The sequence below is a fragment of the Pseudophryne corroboree genome, chromosome 6, assembly GCF_028390025.1.
Source record: "Pseudophryne corroboree isolate aPseCor3 chromosome 6, aPseCor3.hap2, whole genome shotgun sequence".
Classification (NCBI taxonomy): Eukaryota; Metazoa; Chordata; class Amphibia; order Anura; family Myobatrachidae; genus Pseudophryne; species Pseudophryne corroboree.
Window position 1 is genome coordinate 714,543,966 of NC_086449.1, and position 22,368 is coordinate 714,566,333.

Sequence of the window (22,368 nt, forward strand, 5' to 3'; positions counted from 1 at the left end):
GTCGCTTGTGCATGCAGGCCAATATGGACGATCTCATCCATATTTGCATGCACTGCTATGGAGCCGGGTGAGGGGGAGTGAAGAAACTTCACTCCCCCCGTCACTGCCCCCCCCCCCCCCCGCCGCCGGGTCGCAACGTCGGCCGTATCCGCCGTCGGGCAGCTCGGCGGCAGATCGCGCAGTGTGTAGGGCCCATTAGAATGTGACTGCCATACCAGATATTAACTTTTATGGATAGGGCTAGATTAATGTTTGTAAGTAAAGCAAAAAAATTTAAGTAACTTTGTGTCTGGAACCATGCAAGGGGAGAAAATACATTAATATTATTTCTGTGCAGGGTAAATACTGTCTGCTTTTGCATGTAGGCCACACATTTTAGACATTATTTTGACACTGCAATTTAGATTTCAGTTTGAACACATCCCGCACAAATCTATATTTTTCTGCAAGTTACAGCTGCCCCACCGGCAGTGCAATCTGTCCTGGGACTTTCATGGTTCACACGCTAGGCATAGCTCCTCCCACAGCGATACACATTTACACAAATAAAAAGAAAAGCATTTAACATAACATACAATTAAACAACTCAAATGCAGATTTTATTACGTTGTGCGGGATGTACTAAAGGAAAAATGCACTAAACCCCCTGTTTTCGGGGGGGGGGGGGTTACGACATTTTCTAATTTATTAACCCCTGTCTGCACACTTATCGATGCGGATGGTATCTCCATCTTTTTGTGGTGATACCCTATACGCATCCCGCAGCCTCCCTGCGCCGCTCACGACGACCCCACTCACCTCTGTTCTGTAAGCCTCCTGGTGCGGCTCCATGATGCTGGTGCGGCCCCCCACCACCTCCCCTGCAGCACAACCATTTGTCCTTCTGGCTGCAGGGGGGAAGAGGAGGAGCCCAGGGACTCCCTGCACACATCACCTCCCGGGTCTGGGAGGTGACGGAGACCACAGGAGACCCCTGCACACCACACCACCAACATCGCATTTGGCCTCTGCATCGCAGTGCGATACTAACCGCATATGTTAGTACATATGCAATTAGTATAGCTGCGATGACCGGAGATGGACGGTGATATATATTAATACACCCGACCCATTGGGTGCTATAACCCATCCATATCTCTTTAATAAAGCTTGTTTGTTCTCTAATAAGAGTTCTATTGAAGAGCTAGGGATGCTTTGGGTTCTTCAGACAAGAGTAACAAGATGACTTCAGGTAACAGGAAGAATATTGACAATGTATTGACAGTGAGTAATTTTATAGACTGTAAGCTTGCGAGCAGGGCCTTCCTACCTCTATGTCTGTCTGTTATTACTCAGTTTTGTGTTAGCACTGTTGTTCCAATTGTAAAGCGCAACAGAATATGCTGCGCTATATAAGAAACTGTTAATAAGTAAATATTATGTAGTGGGTTGCAATGCTTTTATTGCAAATTGGTAGGTGCCACATGCAAAGAAAGACTATTTTTCAGTGGCATTGAATTCAGCCTGGTACTGCGCACCAGATATCCCAACATGAGTGTTTCAAAAGCAGCAACACTGCTGATGGTTTTATTTCCACATGTTACTGGTATACAGAGAATGTTCCACCTTTCATTAACATCCAGGCAACAGCCGTACTGTTGTTGGAAACAGACAATGACAGGAGCTGACACAATGGGCTACAGACAGTCAGCTAACAGCTGAGTACAGTATTTGTGGAGAAAGAGGCAACTCAGAACACATCACCACATGTAAGTTATGGGGTATGACCACTGTCTGCCCAACCATGTTCCAGTTCCTGTCAGTGCTAAGCTAGAGTTGGGGGGGGGGAATCTAGTCACAGTTGGTTAAAGAACAGACATTGGACACTGGAAAAATAATATATCCTGGTCTAATTAATATACAGCACTTCCTGCTTTGTCACATTTATGGTGAACCAGGATATGGTGGGAAAAGAGTCCATTGAACCATTCTGGGAGGATTATCAGCAATGGAGGCTGGTGGGTTTTGTGGTACACATTGGTACCATTGACGCACACAGAGCAATGCCTTCCACATGTACTCCAAAGCTGCCCCACATGCCACTTAGACCTACTCAAATGTGCTGCACAATCACCCAGACCTCCTCATAAGTTGCACACATGCATCTCACACAGGGGTATATTTACTAAAAATCGTATTTGTACCGATTTGGAGTGAGATTCATCACAAATGACATCGAATGTGTAAATTTGCAACTTTTTGAATTTATTACGCCTCATTTACTAAGCTGCCGTATTTTACATTTTCATGTTTACCGATGTCGATGTCATTCGTAATTTTTGCCAGTGTTTTACGGGAGTGAATAGTAAAACACTGCCGACATTACAACAATGAAACTCGGCCGGATCTGTGAGATCCGTGCAGGGTTTCATTGTGCATCTTTAAAAAAATTAAAAATAGTGTAAAATTAGAAAAAAAAAATGCGTGGGGTCCCCCCTCCTAAGCAAAACCAGCCTCGGGCTCTTTGAGACGGTCATGGTTGACTAAATATGTGGAAAAAAATGACAGGGGTTCCCCCATATTTCATAAACCAGCACCGGGCTCTGCGCCTGGTCCTGGTTCCAAAAATACGGGGGAGAAAAAGCGTAGGGGTCCCCCGTATTTTTGAAACCAGCACCGGCTCCACTAGCCAGGTACATAATGCCACAGCCGGGGGGACACTTTTATACTGGTCCCGGCGGCCCTGGCATTACATACCCAACTAGTCACCCCTGGCCGGGGTACCCTGGAGGAGTGGTAACCCCTTAAATCAAGGGGCCCCCCCCTCCAGCCACCCAAGGGCCAGAGGTGAAGCCCGAGGCTGTCCCCCCCATCCAAGGGCGGCGGATGGGGGCTGATAGCCTTTTGAAAAAAATGTGAATATTGTTTTTAGTAGCAGTACTACAAGTCCCAGCAAGCCTCCCCCGCAAGCTGGTACTTGGAGAACCACAAGTACCAGCATGCGGTGGAAAACCGGGCCCGCTGGTACCTGTAGTACTACTACTAAAAAAATACCCCCAAAAAAACAGGACACGCACACCGTGACAGTATAAGTTTATTACATACATGCACACCTCCAAACATACATCAGGGAGCGCCACGTCGTGAGGTTACTTTCGGTCAACTGCTGACCGCAAAGTTCCCACCATTGGATACAATGGAGCACATAGGCGCTACATTGTATCACTGCCGTGTGCTGCCTGACAGACACTACAGGAGCACACAGCCAATCAGGAGGGTGCCACGACGTGGCGCTCCCTGATTGGCAGAAGAGACCCTCTTTGACAGGAGTCAGGGGGGGTCCTGGCAGTCGGGGAAAGGGGTCCCATGTGTAAACATGGGGCCCCTTTCAGTGCATGGTCGGGTTTCCATTTTTTGGTTTTGCCAAGTACGTGGATTATACAAAGAATACAAGATTCCCTGGATTATGTGAGTATAATTTTGTCGACAGGTACCCCTAGGATTCTACATGGAGAAGAGGACCGAGCCTCGTGTGAACATAGGTAAGTATGTATGTTTGGAGGTGTGCATGTATGTAATAAACTGATACTGTCACGGTGTGTGTGTCCTGTTTTTTTTGGGGTATTTTTTTAGTAGTAGTACTACAGGTGGTTCTCCAAGTACCAGCTTGCGGGGGAGGCTTGCTGGGACTTGTAGTACTGCTACTAAAAACAATATTCACTTTTTTTTCAAAAGGTTATCAGCCCCCCATCCGCCGCCCTTGGATGGGGGATACAGCCTCGGGCTTCACCCCTGGCCCTTGGGTGGCTGGAGGGGGGGGACCCCTTGATTTAAGGGGTTCCCACTCCTCCAGGGTACCCCGACCAGTGGTGACTAGTTGGGTATGTAATGCCAGGGCCGCCGGGACCAGTATAAAAGTTTCCCCCGGCTGTGGCATTATGTACCTGGCTAGTGGAGTCCGGTGCTGGTTTCAAAAATACGGGGGACCCTACGCTTTTTGTCCCCCGTATTTTTGGAACCAGGACCAGGCGCAGAGCCCGGTGCTGGTTTATGAAATATGGGGGAACCCCTGTCATTTTTTCCCCCATATTTTGTCAACCAGGACCGGCTCAAAGAGCCCGAGGCTGGTTTTGCTTAGGAGGGGGGACCCCACGCATTTAAAAAAAAAAAAAATTAACACTTTCCCACGCCTTCCCACTGATAAACATGCACGGATCTCACGGATCCGTGCATGCCTATTAGAACACGGTAAAAAAAAGCAGGTCTATTTTAAAACTGCTTTTTTTTACGATTTGTATTTATTCACGACAGTGTTTGGCTATTGCCGGCAGTGTTTGTAAAATACAAATTTTAGTAAATGACCGAGTTCTATCAAATAACAGGCGTATTTGACCGATGGTGTATTCATTCGTATTTTTTTTTCTTGGACTACAAAACAAATACGAATGCCCTCATCACTGCCGAGATTTATGCTTAGTAAATTCCCGAGATGACACTTTGAAGAAAAAACACCAAATCGGTCAAAATCGGGAGCTTAGTAAATATACCCCACAGTGTCTGAATGGCCTAGGAAATATCAGATGGTTCCACCTCCTGAGTGCATCACCTATTACCATAGGAGTGACATGGATTACTGTCATGTAGAGAATGGCTCCCTGTTCCTCAAAGGTCACATGCATAACACTGTGACAATCAGGAGCCACCAGCTAAGAAACAGAGGCTGGCCCGTAAGTGAGGTAAATAAAGGTTAGACTGGTTCAATGCTGCAGATAAGTACTTACATTTCCATAACTCCCAGGTTTCCTAAGCAAGATGGCCGCATGGCTGTAGCATACTGGGGGTATGGCAATGTTTTATGCTGCACAAAGTGGAGACACCTGCCAACTCAGAGGAATAGTCCTTCAAAATCATGACTGTCCCAAATTCAGGACATTTGGGGCGTACGGTTACTGATTACTGCAAAGAGGCCTAGGACGAATTAGTGTACCACTTCAAATCAGACAAATAAGAATATATGTTTTGTTCAAGGCAATCGGCACCTTTGTACATACTAGCAGTTGCACCAAGGAGGAGATGTGGGAGGGTACTATTTACCCACACCCGGACATGTCCAAGGTACTCAGAAGGGGCCCAGGCTACTGTGGCGGAGGAGAAAGGTGCCCTCTCCACACATGCTTTTTTTTTTTTCCAGAGTGGGCATGGCCAAGCCTTTCAAATTTAACCTTGCCACGCTGTATCCCCTTTACCCGCCGAGCCCTGCATACCAGGCAGTATAATTGAGATTCCTGCTATGGTTCTTATGTCTATCTTTAAAAGGTGGCATGGCCTGCCACAAAGGGAGGCGTTTCAGCCACAGTTCGCATATAATGGTAGACTGGGTTAATGTTAAGCAGATCTGTGCATGGTTTCAGTATATTGGTGGTGTGGCCTAATTTGCAACAGTCTTCCTATAATAAATGTTAAGATGTAGGTTGGTATATGCCAGTGGCCCTTGTTCCATCCGAAGCTACAAAAACTACCCAGCTGTGTCATGTGACATTAAGCATTTTAAAAGTGTTCTATAAAGGATTACATTACATTAATTGTGACAAAATGCACCTTTTTTGGTATATTAAATAAGTACTGTGATAAAAGCACTGGTAAAGTGATAAACTGGAGATATGTTTGTCCCAGGTTTTTGATCTATGTGATTTAAACCCCCAGGACATGTCTTTTAGTAAACGCCGAATAAGGGGTCCTGGGGGTATGGGTGTGAGAGAGAAGGGAGGGCTCCACCCATAAAGCACATTTCGAGTTTTTAGGCCCTCAGCCTGAGAGCAGGCTAATTAGTTCCTGCACCTGTAAGAGGCTGATATAAGATATGTCAGGGCTTTGCTCCGGGTCTCACTACCTGGGGAACCAGGCTGTAGGCCTGTTTTAAGACACTGTGATTTACTGACTGTAAGTACTATGCATATGTCTGTGTTTGTGATAGGGGCATTAGGTTCTACCACTCTGAGAGTGTGAATCAATTATGTTTAGATAGTGCCCAGATAGATGGACTTGGAATTATTTGTATGTTTTGTTCTTGTAACACACAATAAAACTAGCTATGGCTAGATTGCACAAAATTCCTGGACTGGTGTGCTGTTTTCCTGGCTGTTGTGTGTTTGGAGGTGCCCATCTACCCAGGGAGAGGGCACCCCTATCCTGATATCCTCACAGTACCTTGCAAAAAATATTGTCTGTGATCTATGTACAAGGAGTATGTGCTTCATAATATACAAAGTATTCTAAAATTGTACAAGGACATAGAGTTGTCAGTTGTGTTCCTTTGTAAGAACAAATCTTTACAAAGCTGTGTATATTGTGATAATGATGTTTAACAAACAGAGCAAGCTACTGAATATTTCTGTCCTTCTGACACCCTTCACCCATTTGTTAAGCCAAAAAAGTTCACAGGTCTCAGAGCTGTAAACTTTGTCCTCTCAGATGGAGCAGCCTCTACAAATAGCAGCAGCCTTGTGCGCCCACTCACCAGCGTGACATGATAAACAATTCTTTCGTTCAGTTTAGTTGCAACCGTGCAATCAGTCCCATAGACATCAATCTGAGCTCTGTCCAGCATTTAAAAGTTATGATCAGTTAATTATTGCTTGCTTGGCACTGATTGTTCTTTTATCTGATCATGCTTTCGCCTCTTTGATCTTGTGAATTAATCATGCCACTATAGTGCCTGGTGGTTTGTTATCTTTGTTTTGCTACTTATGCCCATAATGGCACTTTAGATTACTTTAAAACATTTGAAAAAACACATTTTTGGGAAGCTGGCCCACTTTCCAGTATACCATGCCCAATGCAGGGTCCTGCAAAAAGCAGGTTTACTGAGTGTTGGTTTTAACTTAAATTATGTGTCTATAGAGCATATTTACTAAACCGCGGCTTTTGCTTGTTGAAAGTTCTAATATTTAAATCCCGTGACTAGAACCGTCAACAGGTGGTGGCTTTGCTTTGTAAATATAGTAATATACAAATAGATAGTATTTGGGGCCTCATTCTGAAATGTACGTCAACCCGATAGCTTACATTCATCTCCGATGTTTGTCGGTCTGCGCATGCACAGGACTTGTTCTACACATCTGCAATATGAATCCTGCGTCTTCGCTCGCAGTTCCCCCCTTAGATGCAGCATGATTGACATGCTGCTGTGTTTTGGTAGGGCGGAGCAGGGGCAGCAACAGGGAGTAGTCTAAAAAATGGGGGGTGTTGCCCCCTGTTCTGAAGGCGTGCCGAACCCAGGGTCTTCAGACGCAGACTTCCAGGAGTAAGCTTCAGCTTACTCAGATGCAGGGCCAACTTAGTGTATAGGAACACTGGGCAGCTGCCCAGGGTCCCACAATTCTAGCCTTCAAGCAGGGGTGGGTGGTGGTCACAGAATGTGAGCAGCGAGGCAGCATTCTCTACCTGCCTCCCAGCTTGCAGCCAGAAAGTGTATGGCTAGCAGCATGCTGATTGGTGGATGCCTGGAACTATCCACCAGAGTACCAACAGCCATTCACTGTATGGAAACATGTGGAGGGACTTCAGTGAACTACAGGAGGGGCATGTGCATGTCACTATTTTTTTTTTTAAATGGTTCCTGTGGAGCCCCATGGTTGTGTAGGGGCCCCAGAGCATTGCTTTGCCCAAGGCCTACAATGCTGTTAAGATGGCCCTGCTCAGATGGCTGAGGGCTGTGAACATTGATGGTCGCAATGGTGATCCAATGCTGTATCTTCGGATGCAGCACTAGGATACGTGATGCATGCAGGCGGCGTCTTTTTCCTGCTGACACCCCCAGCAGCATACTAGTTGTATGGTATTACGCAGCCTCTTCCCTACAGCTGGGCAATATCGTACCTCTCTGAATCAGGCCCATGGTACGTTCCAGCAGCACACTGCACCGCCAGAAAACACTCCACCTCAGAATCGGAAAGGGTGAAATATATTTACCACCACATAGATAAGGAGACAAGTTGAGACTTTGTTGCTGCATCTCTTTTTTGCTGCATCTCCACCTGCCTCTTACCTCAGGGATGCGGGATTGACCGTGGAAGTGTGCAGCCGCATCAGTTTGCCATCTGAGTCAGACTGATAGGAGAGTCCTATTGCCTGTCAGTGCTGATTATCGTAGACACATACTGCCTCTGATTCACAGAGCTGTGAATTATTTCTGAATCACAGCTGTCTGCGAATTAAAGGCAGCTCATGGCTGGAGTAACTGGTGCTGTTAATATACATCGCCGCCCATCTCCGGTCATCGCAGCATTGCTAATCGCATATGTACTAATATATGCGATTAGTATTGCAATGCGATGCCAGAAGCCCCCTGCGATGTTGGTGGTGTCGTGTGCAGGGGTCTCCGGTGGTCTCCGTCACCTCCCAGACCCGGGATGTGACGTGTGCAGGGAGTCCCTGTGCTTCTCCCCTTCCCCCTGCAACTGGAAGGACAACTGGCTGTGCTGCTGCTGCGGAGGGGGGCCGCACCAGCATCGTGGAGCCGCACCAGGAGGCTTACAGGACGGAGGTGAGCGGAGTTGTCATGAGCGGTGTGGGGCGGCGGAGGCAGCGGGATGCGGTAAGAAGCCCATAGGCTTCTATAGGGTATCGCCACAAAAAGATAGCGATAGACTCCGCATCGATAAGCGGGAAGATGGGGGTTAGTACATTTGAAAATGAGGTATAACCCTCGAAAACTTTACCGCATTTTTCCTGTAGTACATCCCGCCCAGAGCCTGCCCACCATTCACAAGTTCCACCATTGTATGGGGTTTATTTACTAACCCTTAGAAAGAGGTAAGGTGGGTGGAGATAAAATACCAACCAACCAGCTCCTGTCATTTTTCAAACACAACCTGTTACATGGCAATTAGCAACTGGAAAGTCAGCAAGTACGGTACATGTATGCAAAAGATGTATCTGATAACAGACATAGCTATGTCTACACAGAACTCTTCATAGCCCACAATTCCGCCAGCCACCACGCCCCGTTATCAGTTCCGCCTACTCAGTCACAAGTGGAGATGCGGCTAAATTACATACGACTCTGTATTGCCCATACTTGTGTGCACTTGGGATCGGAGCATGCCCAGTACAAAAACACTGAAGATATGCTCCACAAATTGTCTGGCTGTGAACAGGGCCGGTGCTAGGGTGTTCGGCACCCCCCTGCAAACTATAAATTTGCGCCCTCCCATACTCTACAATGGGACAGCGCACGTCGAAAAAGGGATGTGGTCACACAAGGAAGAGGCATGGCCACACAATTGTATCCCCATTTAAAACACCCCCAGTAGTGGCACATAACGCCACAGTAGTAGCGCCGCTTACACACAACGACCCCAGTCGACCTCAGTAGTAGCACTGCTTACACACAATGACCCCAGTAGTCGCGCCGCTTACACATAACAACCCCAGTAGTAGCACTGCTTACACACAATGACCCCAGTAGTAGCACCACTTACACATAATAAACCCAGTAGTAGCGCAGCTTACACATAACGCCCCAGTAGTAACTCCGCTTACATGTAATGCCCCAGTAGTAACGCAGCTTACACGTAACGCCCACAGTATTAGCGCCACTTACACGTAACGCACCATTAGTAGCGCCGGTTATACACAATAAACCCAGTAGTAGCTAAGAGTTTATCACTTACTCTCCCTGGCTGGCAGGATCTGGAGCAGCATGTCCTCCTCTGTGGCACTGCAGTCTGATGGTCCTGTGTAGCCCCGCCCCCTCTGCCCGTTTAGCTCCGCCCCTCCTTCCGATCAGTCACTGGGGGAGAGGAGAGAAGGCTTTCAGCTGCCGGCGCCGCTGCCTGTCATGCAGTGACAGGCACAGCAGCCGACAGCAGCAGGGGGCCCAGGCGCAGCAGCGGGGATGCAGAGCAGGCAGAGCGCCTCTCCTGCCTGGAGCCTACCTGCACTGCATCCCTTTGCTGAGTGGGTAGCGCCGGGCCTGGCTGTGAACCCAACATCAGCCCCTATGTGAGGAAGTCTGGATGTTAAAACGACAATATAAATTACTACTCAGAGATTCTTGTGACAATGGGCCTAATTCAGATTAGAATGGACACAGTATTGATGAGCGATATTGACATTATTGACAGTATTGATTATTATTGACAGTATTGATATTATTGATATTATTGACAGTATTGATGAGCGATATTGACATCACAGTATTGATGATTGAGTGATTTCTTTGTACTGCGTATGTGTGAAAGGTCTATTAGCGCACGCACGAACCAAGATGCGCGATGGCGTATGCATTTGTGTACAACATCGATATCAGTAGAGACGACTTCTGTGATCCATGAGTGTTACAGTTTAGAGACTGGGAGGTGACCTAAAGTCTTCACAAAAAAAGGTGTTGCAGGAATGTCATGAGAGTGTCATGGGTGTGTTTGAGCATGAGGCTGCTGTCTCTTTCGCAGCACCGCAGCCACAGCGGCCATATCTTAAGACTATTACAAGGGAGACTCTGCGCCAGGTAGGGGCTGTCAATGGTGTCAGAGGAGTCAATGGTGCAACCGATGGTGCATCGATAGTGGAGAGAGCGGATTCACCAGCGCACTTGAGCATCGCTCAGATATGCAAAGTCCATCGCACATTATAGCACAGGTGGAATGCTGAAACCCTCACTTGTAGGGCCGTAACTAGTGCTGTGCCAGCGGTGCCTGGCACACAGCGCATATGCTGCACAGATGCACTGTGGGCATATGACCACCGGCAGCACCCTCTCGGGCGTGCCACCGCCGCACTGTGTGGACCACCCGGCCACCCTCACGCCATGTAGTTCAGCGCTCAACTGCATTGCCCGGATACCTCTTCACATAGGTAGCTGGGTAGTGCTGCAGCTCGTCCGTCCCCCCTCCCGGCTTCCTTCCCCCTGCATCTTCTGGGAGAGATGACGGCTCTCCCAGTCCACCCATATTGCCCTGCACCGCACAGAGCCATAGCGTTAGGGCAGGAAGGAGAAGAGGACAGAGACTGCTAGCTGATGGAAGCTGCTGCTCCAGAGCCAAACATAAGTATAACACACATTCTCACACATACTCACACTTTCTCGCTCTCACCCCCTCTCTGGCTAGGTAAAAGGGGACTCTGTCTGGTGTAATGAGTAAAAGGAGGCTCTGTCTGGTGTAATGAATAAAAGGGGGCTCTGTCTGACGTAATGTGTAAAAGGGGGCTCTACCTGGAGTAATGTGTATAAGGAGCTTTACTTGGAGTAATGTGTATAAGGAGCTCTACCTTGTGTAATGTGTATAAGGAGCTCTACCTTGTGTAATGTGTATAAGTGGCAGTAATTTGAATAATGGAGACTACTGTGCAGTGTAATATGAATTAGTATTATTTTGTGACTACGCCCCTTCCCCATAAAGCAAAAAATAGGGGGCGAGGGCACCAATTGTCTTTCTGGCTCAGGGCACGCAAATGTCTACATACGGCTCTGCCCACTCGTGAGAAATCACAGCCGCACATGATCTGTGTGCATCGTTGAATCAGGCCCATTAAATCTTCCATAACCTAAGTAAGGGTGTGTACACATGGTGAGATCCTTGCTATGCCCGATTTTTACTTGCGATTTCCCTTGAACTCCCCGGAGCCCAGATAGCACAGATTTTGACTAACTTTTCTTGAGATATGGACTATGTGTGCTTACGATTTTGGCTTATGCGAGATTTTGGCTTATGTGAGATGTCATTGACATGTGAGATGAACTAGACAGTACACCGATCTAGCAAGGATTGACTTGCCTGCACAGTCTATCTTTTCTTGCGATGCCGACCTGGCGGGTCCGCACATCGGGATCGAATCGGGATCGCAAGGTGACTTTCACCTTGCGATCTGCACTAACTTTTCTTGCGATTTTGACTATATAGTCAAAATCGAAAGAAAATATCTCACCGTGTGTACACACCCTAAGATGCCGGCTGAGATACCACCCGAGACCAGGTGTGCTTCCTTTATATATATCTTTATTTATATATATATATATATATATATATATATCTGCACAGAAGGAGCAACTACTACTCTAAACTCTAATTTCTGAGCAATTACCAGCTTGCTGCTTTAACATTTTTGTTTTAAAAAAGGGTTATATAAACATTTATGTTACCTTATCCTTCATCTGTTGCATCTAAAGTAATAGGAAAAGCAATAAGCCTATAATAAATCACTTTCATGCTTCAGGTTTTCTAATGGGTGCTAGACTTTTTGTACAAATATTTTCTCATCTACCAATCATATACTGTAGTTTGTATCTGCAGACACCCGCCACATTGAGACGTCTGACATCCAACAGGAGATTTATGTGACACCAACTCTGGCACCAGCTGATTCATCAGTGATTTGCTTGACAGAAATGCAAATATTTATTCTCATTATTTTCATATAGTCTCACCTGCTCCTCTCAGAGAAGAGAGAAAATGTCACTAATGAGATAGAAGCCACTAATGAGATACATGTGACCTATATAAAAGTGACAGTGATTTCTTCTGTAAGCAGAGCCAAAAGCAAAAAAAAAGGAAAAGAAAAATAATTTACAGTGGAATGCGAACTACCTGCACTGGAGCAGAACAGTGCATTATTAGGCTCAATAGAAACTTTTTAGTGTGTTGCTTTCTGGGTCGGGGTAGGTACGGAATCCCGATGGTCAGAATCCTGATGGTCAGAATGCCGGCAGCAGGATCCCGGCAGTGAAAATGCAGCCAAGCTTTTGTACGTTTTTTACAGATAACCCTAACTCACCCCTCTCGAAGCCTAACCCTAACTGCCCTCCCACCATAGCCTAACACTAACCCGACTCCCCCCCGACAGCCTAACCCTAACCCACCCCTCCTGTAGCCTAACCCTAATCCATCCCTCCCACAGCCTAAACCTAACCCACCCCTCCTTTAGCCTAACCCTAATCCATCCCGCCCACAGCCTAACCCTAACCCACCCCTCTCAAAGCCTAACCCTAACTGCCCCCTCACCATAGCCTAACCCACACCCCGCAGCCTAGCGTTAACCCTTCCCTCCTGAAGCCTAACCCTGTCCCATCCCTCTCAAAGCCTAACTGTAACTGTCCCCCCAAACACACAGTTTACCACTAAACATTCTCCCCTGAGGCCTAATCCTAACTCCCCCTCCCACAGCCTAACCCTAATCCCCCCTCCCGCAGCCTAAACCTACACCCCCCCCCCCCCGCATCCTATCCCTAACCCCCCTCCCGCAGCCTAACCTAACCCTTGTACTTACCGCCTCAAATTGTCTACAATTTCATCCATCGGGATCCCGCCGCCTGTATTCTGATGGTCAGGATTGTGACCATTGGGATTCCGAATACATCCCTCTGGATCACCCGATCTTTGATGGAAAAAGGGGGCCACTGATGAGAATTGCCTGTTCCAGCATACATGTCCACTTCGCAAGCACCTGTCAGAAATGGTCTTTGCTCTTCAGAACAGAGTAGGGCCTGGTTTAAGGTACTGGTGGGTGCAGAGGTCAACCCCTGGACCCATAGCGGATACAATCCATGAAAATACAATAATTCCATAATTGTCTTATTTTTGCTTTGGTTGTCAGAAAAAAGCTACTGTCACTTAAAACTTAATGTAATAAATATTGTAGATGATAATGCAATGTGCGATTTTTGAGATGTGTGTATGGTAATAATGTGACCAATATACTATGTGTGATGTCATGTAAAGCATACCATACCACTGTGTATGTGTGTTGGTGTAAGATCACTGATGGATGTGAAAAAATAATGGGTGTTCTCCTTCTCCGATAGGGCTTGGTTCTGCCCTATCTGTCCAGTGTCTGTGTCATTTGCCAGTACTATACGCACATGACATTCCCATAATGCATCAGCTTAGCCATCTCCCAGTCACTGCCCAAGAATGACAAATACTGTACATACATGCAGGACGTGCATCTCAATCACAGCTGCGACTCTGTGCGCCATGGACTCGAGACACATGCACAGTGTGTATCGCTCAACTGCATCCGACATCAACACTGTGTGTGACTCAGAGTCAGGACTACAGAGTTCAATGCACTTAACAAACAATATAATAATATGAGACCAGATTCCGATTTGTTATACTGTACAACTAACATGCAGGAGGCGTCTGTAGGAAATAGATGCCTCCTGCATGCAACTGCGATCCGAGTGCTGCATCCGAAGATGCAGCATCGGATCACCAGTCTCGATGGTCGCAGCTCTCGGTCAGTCTGCATAAACCAAAGTGTACTCAGACTGGCAGACAGAACTGGTCAGTCGGGTCCTGGAAGTCTGTGTCCAGTGATGCAATCCATGGGACCAGCCCGTCTACAATACAGGGGAGAAACTCCCCAGTTTTATAGAACGTTCCCAGGCGCCATGCCCATTCTGTTACCCCCCCCCCCCCCCCCCCCATATGCTGCAGCTTATCAATTATGCTACTGCTAAGGGGGAAGCAATCAGGATCCGGTCCAGCGTATGTGCAGACCCCAAACCATTGGATTTGTACGTCACGCATCGGGTTTGTATACACACCCAAATCAGGACCAATAGAAAGTATTTTTCATATCTGTAGCATACTTATCTAAGGCCATCACTACCATTAGGAGAACGTCTGTGGTTGCCTAGGGCCCCACATAATAGTCATTACCCCAGCCTCTCCAGAGGTAAGAGGAAGCAGGGATATAGGTGCAATGCAGGGGTTTTGTGCCACTCCAAAGGGAGGGAGAGGCACTACCTAGGATGCCCCAGGGGAGGTGCCTGCTCTACACTTACAACTTCCCATCACAGTGAGAGAGGACAGAACAGCTTTATATGTAGAGATGAGCGGTTCGGATTGCTTGGATTGCTTGATAATCTGAGTCCTCGGGTGTTCCTGCCAGACTCAGATTCCACGTCGAGGCCGAAAGTCATCTTCCTGGCATCGGATTATTGCGGGACTTGTATTCCATATAAGGCGCCGCGGCCGGGACTCAGCGCCATTTCACTCAATGCACGCTGACGAATGCTATGCTATACTCTGCTGTTTAGGCTGTGCTGTGTCCATCCAGACTCCAGACTAACTTTGCAGTGTAGTGACTGCATAGGGGCACACTGCGCTGTACTCTGCTGTTTAGGCTGTACTATGGGGGTAATTCAGGTAATTCAGGGGCGATGCGGTCAAAATTGCGCATGGTCAAAACTGCAGGATGCCACTAAGACCTTTATCCACTCACTGCTCATCTCCAGACTGGACTACTGTAATCTACTCCTGACTGGCATCCCTAACACATACATCTCTCCACTCCAATCTATCCTCAATGCTGCTGCCCGGATCTTCTTCCTCACCAAACGCACTACATCCACCTCCCCTCTCTTACTAGCCCTTCACTGGCTCCCCTTCCCCTTCAGAATCCATTTCAAGCTTCTCACACTCACTTACAAAGCCCTCACCCACTCCTCTCCCAGTTACATCTCTGACCTTATCTCCCTTTACACTCCCGCCCGTCCTCTTCGCTCTGCTAATGCACGCTGCCTCTCCTGCCTTCTGATTACCTCCTCCCACTCCTACCTTCAAGATTTTACATGTGCTGCTCCCTTTTTCTGGAATTCTCTACCTCTTCCCCTCAGACTCTCCACCTCTCTACAAAATTTCAAGTTCTCAAGACACACTTCTTCACCAAACCCAGCCGTCTCTCATGCTAAGCCTTCGGTGGCCCACGCTCACTTTCTACCACCCCTGTTTGTGTGCCCCTCCCCTTTAGAATGTAAGCTCTCACAAGCAAGGCCCTCTTCCCTTATGTGCTTTTATGTCTCTTACTTAACCTATCTTCTTTTCAATACTCCCTTTAATGGCACCAAATCCTTCTGTTTTCTGCCACCCTGATAAGTGCTGTTTACTGACGCAGCTATGTTTATATACCCTCTACTTGTCCTATATTGTACTGAACTGTAAGTCACTGTCTTCATGTTTTGCTTATTTGTTTACGCTGTAATTGGGCACTGCGGATCCCATGTGACGCCATATAAATGAATGATAATAATAATAATGCATATGCACCGCAATGCGCAGGCGCTTCTGACAGCTACAATGGGCATCGCCGGTCTGCAATGGGATAGTGCGAAAAATCCATTCGGACGGGCATACGCAAGGTGATTGACAGGAAGAGGCCATTTGTGGGTGGCAACTGACCGTTTACAGGGAGAGTGTCTGACGTCAGCTCCGGCCCCGATCAGCAGGATTCAGTCAAACTGGAAGAGTAATACCTGGGCTGCGCAGAGACTGCACAAACTGATTTTTAGCAGCTCTGCTAACACATAGGAATGCACAATTGCACAGCGAAAATACACTCCCCCTGTAGGCGGTGACTATCTGATCGCAGGCCAGCAAAAAACGCAGCCCAATGATCAGATCTGAATTACCCCCTATGTCCATCCAGAGACTCCAGACTAATTGTGGCTGTGCACTGTGCAGTATAGTGACTGTGTGTGCTGTACTCTGCTGTATTGGCTGTGCATACTCATGTGCGCTATGTTTACAAGCATCTATAAGCCCTGTGATCCACGCAGTTCGAACTGAGCTGCAAGTTTAAAAATAAAAGTTATATCTATTGTTTTTGTACTGGTTGGTTGGTGCGTTTGCTCAAGTGCGCTTTGTTCATGTGCATCTATAAGCCCTGCAATCCATGCAGTTTGAGACGAGCTGTAAGTTTAAAAATAGAAAAATAAAAAATAGATATTGTATTTGTACTGGTTGGTTGGTGCGCTTTACTCAAGTGCGATTTGTTTACATGCATCTATAAACCCTGTGATCCACGCAGTTTGAACTGAGCTGGAAGTTTAAAAATAGAAAAATAAAAAAATTCTATTGTTTTTGTACTGGTTGTTTGGTGCGCTTTACTCAAGTGCAGTGATCTGCGGCTTGACACATGGATAACTATCAATTTAGAGAAGAGCAACCAATTACTAGTGCAGCAGCTGCTGCTACCAATCTTGATGTCGATACTAGTCTAGCAACTTCATCTACTAAAGTCGAAACTCAAAGGCATAGCGGGTCTAACTCAGGGCATCTACAATCAAAAACCCAATATACAGTGTTAAACAAAAAAAGACACCTCTTATAAAGGGAAGGTTTGGTGCAGAAAAATATAAAATTGCCAACATGCCATTTCCCACACGCAGTGGCAAGGAAAGGCTCAGGCCTTGGCCTATATTTCTGAATGGTGTTTCTGCACTCAGAGTCTAGTAGAGGTGTAAAAAAAAAATGAAAACCACTAAGGCAGTAGAACAAACTGTGCATTCAGAAACATCAAACATTCCTGAGAAACGTTTAGGGGCAGGGCTGTAACAAGGTCTGTGCCAGTGGTGCCTTTCCCACAGCGCATATGCATTATGGGCGCACTATCTGGCAGCACTACCCACACGGCCACTCTCTCACTCACCGCCAGCCGCCTACCGCCGCTGCACTGACAGGTTCCAACCACAGCAGTCAGTGCAGTGCTTCTGCTGGAGCCGCCTCCCGCTGCTTATGCACACTGGCCATTCCGGAGCTGTCCGCTGGTACCACCCAAGTGTCCACCTCTCGTCTCTGACGCTGCAGCTAGAACCACCTCCCCCGTGTTATCACCAGCTGACAGGGCAGGAAGCTGCCCATGGATTTACCTCTCTTCTCAGACGCCACTGCCACTCAGTGCTCCCTGCACTCAGCCCAACCAGGTCTATGCTGGCTACCGGTCTACAGCGCTAGACACTGCCACTGAATATGTACTCAGCTCTTAATCGGCGATGGTGCTAAAGATAGAGCTCTGACTTATGGAACAATGGTTACCTCTGTCAGTTCTATTTAATACCCTCTCCCTCATAGATGGCTCGCTCTTCTCCCCTCTTTTCCGGCTCCCAGCACGTGGGCTTCCAGAAACTTCCCACTAATCTCCCGAAGCAGTACTATATGAACTTTAAAGTTAACCCTCGCAGCGCCATCTTAACTATTATCAAATGCCGAATGTAAGTAAAACACACAGACACACACACCCCTTGCCTCTCTCTACCTGGATCAATTTCTAAACAGGGACTCTGCCTGGCACAATGTGTAAAAGGGAACTCCACTTGGTGCAATGTGTAAAAGGGGACTCTACCTGGCATTGTAAAAGGGAACTCTACCTGGCGCAATGTGTAAAAAGGGTTCTTCCTGGCATTGTAAAAGGGGACTCTACCTGGCACAATGTGTAAAAGGGGGCTCTACCTGGAACAATGTCTGGCTGGATCAACCTGGCGCAATGTGTAAAAGGGGGCTCTACCTGGCGTAAAGTATATAAGGGGCACTACCTGGTGTTATGTGTATAAGGAGCTAAACCTGGTGTAATTTGTATAAGTGACACTACTGTGCAGCATAATATGAATTGGTATTATTTTGTGACCACGCCCATTCCCCATGAAGCCATGCCCCTATATTTTGCCACACACTGTCCCTGTTTTAAATATGGGGGGCACCAATTCTATTTCTGGCACAGGGCACCAAGATGTCTAGTGTTGGCTCTGTTTAGGGGTGTACATGTTAGCTATGTGTGAGTCTGACAATTCTCACACTGTCAGAGAGAAGCCTCTTTCACCTCCTTCCACCATTTCTGTACCAGCTGAACATGTGGGGAGCAATTCAAGAAAAGATGGTGATGAGGGCATAATAAAAATTGAGGATTCATGTGTGAAAGTGGAACAGGATGATGGGGATATGTATGTACTACTACTATCTGACACTAAGGATGTTGTTGATGTTGTTTGTGTAAGTCAGCCATCAGTGGCTGCAGTTCTTGACCATGATAAAAAGAAAGCCATTGTGATGCCTGGGCCAAAAAAGCCACCTCTTGGGTGTGGGATTATTTTTACCCAAATCCTTACAATGTTTGTGATGGCATCTGCTCCAGTTGTGTAGTTAGTAGAGGTAGGGTCATTAGCCATTAGACACCTCCTCCATGTTACGTCATTTGCGGCGAGTTCATTAAATTTATTTTACAAGATCATAATATAATTAACACCCTTATCATCAACCTCCTCATTAGTGACCTTCCAAAAAATTGTCTTGTGGAGGCCCAAACAAAGCAAGCACTTCAGCCACAAAAGTGTCAGTCCCTGTCGCTGAAGTGCTTGGTTTCTAAAACTGTTCATGTACTTTTTAATATCCAAAATAAGGGTGAGAGGGAGGGCCCAAGGACAATTCCATATTGCACCAACTTTAATTTCTGCCACTGCGGTGTGGCAATGTTAAATGATGTGCTATAAACTGCCATGTGTTTGTGCCGCTGCTCTGTCGCTTATTAACCATGTTGTTGCAGCCTTTCCCCAATAATGGTGAAAACATTATTGTAAGCTGTGAGGTGATCATAACTGACTGGAAATGATTAGAAATGAATGTAATGTTATTGAGGTTAATAATACTCTAGGAACAAAAAAAGGTCCAAATTAAGTATTTAGCTTTTTTGTCACTTTTTAAAAAAAATTCAAATCCAAAACCAGTCACGTCAGTTTGGCAAATCCAAAGCCTGACGACAAAATACAAATCAAGCAAAAATTGTCCGGCGCACATCTCTAATTATATGGTACAGAGGCAGCACAATAGAACGTTACCTAATAATAACTACCTGGAAAGTTTTATTCTCTCTCCGGCGACCACAACTTTGGGGCACAATTCCACCAGCACAACATATAGTAAATGTATGGAAATACTGTTGTATAGTTATTAATAGATACAGTAACTGTAGCTCTATAGTATAGTAAAGTTCCAAAGTAATTATTTGTTCAATTTCAAGATAGCCTTACTTAAAATATTCCTCAAATGTGTAAAATTTACACCTGGCCATGGGTTTTCCATACACGCTATTTAGAGATAAGCCCGTAAAAGAATTATTACAGATTGCATCACTCAACTCACTGACTTCAGGGACAACCCAGAGAGAGTAGACTAAAATAGGATTTTAATACCTACCGGTAAATCCTTTTCTCCTAGTCCGTAGAGGATGCTGAGAACTCCAAAAGGACCATGGGGTATAGACGGATCCGCAGGAGACATGGGCACACTAAAAAGACTTTGACTGGGTGTGAACTGGCTCCTCCCTCTATGCCCCTCCCCCAGACCTGAGTTATAGGAACTGTGCCCAGGAGAGACGGACATTTCGAGGAAAGGGCGAGAAACATACCAGCCCACGCCACAAACACACCGTACAACTGGATCAGCAGGAAACCAGATAACAGTATGAACTAACAACAGCAACAAGATGAATATAACTGATACACAAACCTTGTGTAACCGAAAGTAACCAGTATCAATACAACTGCAAGGAACAGTCCGCACTGGGACGGGCGCCCAGCATCCTCTACGGACTAGGAGAAAAGGATTTACCGGTAGGTATTAAAATCCTATTTTCTCTTATGTCCTAGAGCAGGGGTGGCCAACCAGTCAGAAACAAAGAGCCAAACATTTTGTTGGGCACGTCAAAGAGCCGACATCGAGCCGCAGATACACATTCAAAAATGGGGTGTGGCCTTGTGCCTGCTAGGCCACGCCTCTGGTATAAACTACATTTAAAAAACCAGATCCACATAAAATACATTTTTAAAACCAGATCCAACATAAAATACATTTAAAAAGCCACTTCCACATAAAATAATTTTGAAAGAAAGATCCACATAAAATATATTGAAAAAGCCAGATTCACATAATACACTTCAGCTCCCCCATGTGTCACATCAGCCAGCTACCTCATGTGTCACTCCTGCTAGCACACTCCTACAGTATGTCACTCCGGCCAGCTCCCCCATGAGTCACTCCTGCTAGCACTCTCCTATGTCACTCCTGCCAGGACCCTCATGTGTCACTACAGCCCCCCAGTGCCAGATTAAGGTCCACATAGGCCTGGAGCTGAAATTTACAAAGGGCCTATTATATGGGGCCACCAAGGGTGTGACTAGTGATGTGGGGGGGGGGCAAGACCAGTAGCACCCATTACTGTACTCACAGCAGCACCCATTACTATACTCCCACAGCTGCACCTGTTACTCATATGGTGGATAATCCTGGGATCGGGATCGGCAGTATCCTGGGAATTTGGCCTAAAATGGGGCTTACAATCCCGGTTTCTCTAACGTCCTAAGTGGATGCTGGGGACTCCGTCAGGACCATGGGGTTTAGCGGCTCCGCAGGAGACAGGGCACAATAATAAAAGCTTTAGGATCAGGTGGTGTGCACTGGCTCCTCCCCCTATGACCCTCCTCCAAGCCTCAGTTAGATCTTTGTGCCCGGCCGAGAAGGGTGCAATCTAGGTGGCTCTCCTGAGCTGCTTAGAATAAAAGTTTAAGTTAGGTTTTTTATTTTCAGTGAGTCCTGCTGGCAACAGGCTCACTGCTACGAGGGACTTAGGGGAGAGAAGTAAACTCACCTGCGTGCAGGATGGATTTGCTTCTTAGGCTACTGGACACCATTAGCTCGAGAGGGAGTCGGAACACAGGTCTCACCCTGGGGTTCGTCCCGGAGCCGTGCCGCCGACCCCCCTTGCAGATGCCGAAGTTGAAGAGGTCCAGAGGTCCAGAAACAGGCGGCAGAAGACTTTCAGTCTTCATAAGGTAGCGCACAGCACTGCAGCTGTGCGCCATTGTTGTCAGCACACTTCATACCAGCGGTCACTGAGGGTGCAGGGCGCTGGGGGGGGCGCCCTGGGCAGCAATGTATTATACCTTTTTTATGGCTAAAATACATCACATGGGGCGTGGCTTGGCTGTATCCCTGAGCAGACGTGCTACAGCAGGGCTCCAGGGAATACAGCTTATAAACCCACTTTGCTGCAGCCAGAACCGGACTGGATCACCCCTGAGTGGGGTACTGATGCCAGGGAGTGCTTAGCTGTGAGACCCCGGGACGCTGCGGGACACCGCGGGCCGCTCCGGCGCCGCGGCCTACATCAGCCACTGAAGCCGGGGCCTTGAGTTTGACGACGGCCCGGCGGGAAGCTCCGGACTGGCGCACGGCCGCAACGGGACCCAGACGGCGCTCCACGGACACTCCTTGAGCCCCCTGACCACCTGGGGACTTGCCACAGACCCTCAGGTACACCACAATAAAGGGGAAATCTGCCAAAAGCCCGCAGACTCCATACACAGACCTGCACCCTTCAGCCGGTCACAGCAGCGGCGGCCATTTTGGATTCCAAGACACAGTGCACACAGGCAACACAGAGAAAGGGGCTCCTTTACTCACTCTTCCCCACTGAAAAAAGGAAGTACAGGCCTGATACTGCATGCTATAGTGCACTGCTCCTCCGCTAATATTGGGTCCCTGCCCCCCTTGGGGCTGCCACACAGTTGTTAGACCCTGCTGCTTCCACATCTGGTCGGCCCCCAGGAACGAAGTG

The 22,368-nt window shown here is 47.2% G+C and overlaps 1 long non-coding RNA gene across 1 annotated transcript in view; it reads left to right on the forward strand.

Moving 5' to 3' along the window:
- Positions 1-1,662: 1,662 nt before the first annotated feature.
- Positions 1,663-22,368, forward strand: part of LOC134935600 (uncharacterized) — a 106,670-nt gene continuing 85,964 nt past the window's right edge. Inside the window, exon 1 of the long non-coding RNA XR_010180280.1 lies at positions 1,663-1,748. This is a non-coding gene — a long non-coding RNA (uncharacterized LOC134935600). The remainder of the gene's footprint in view (positions 1,749-22,368) is intronic.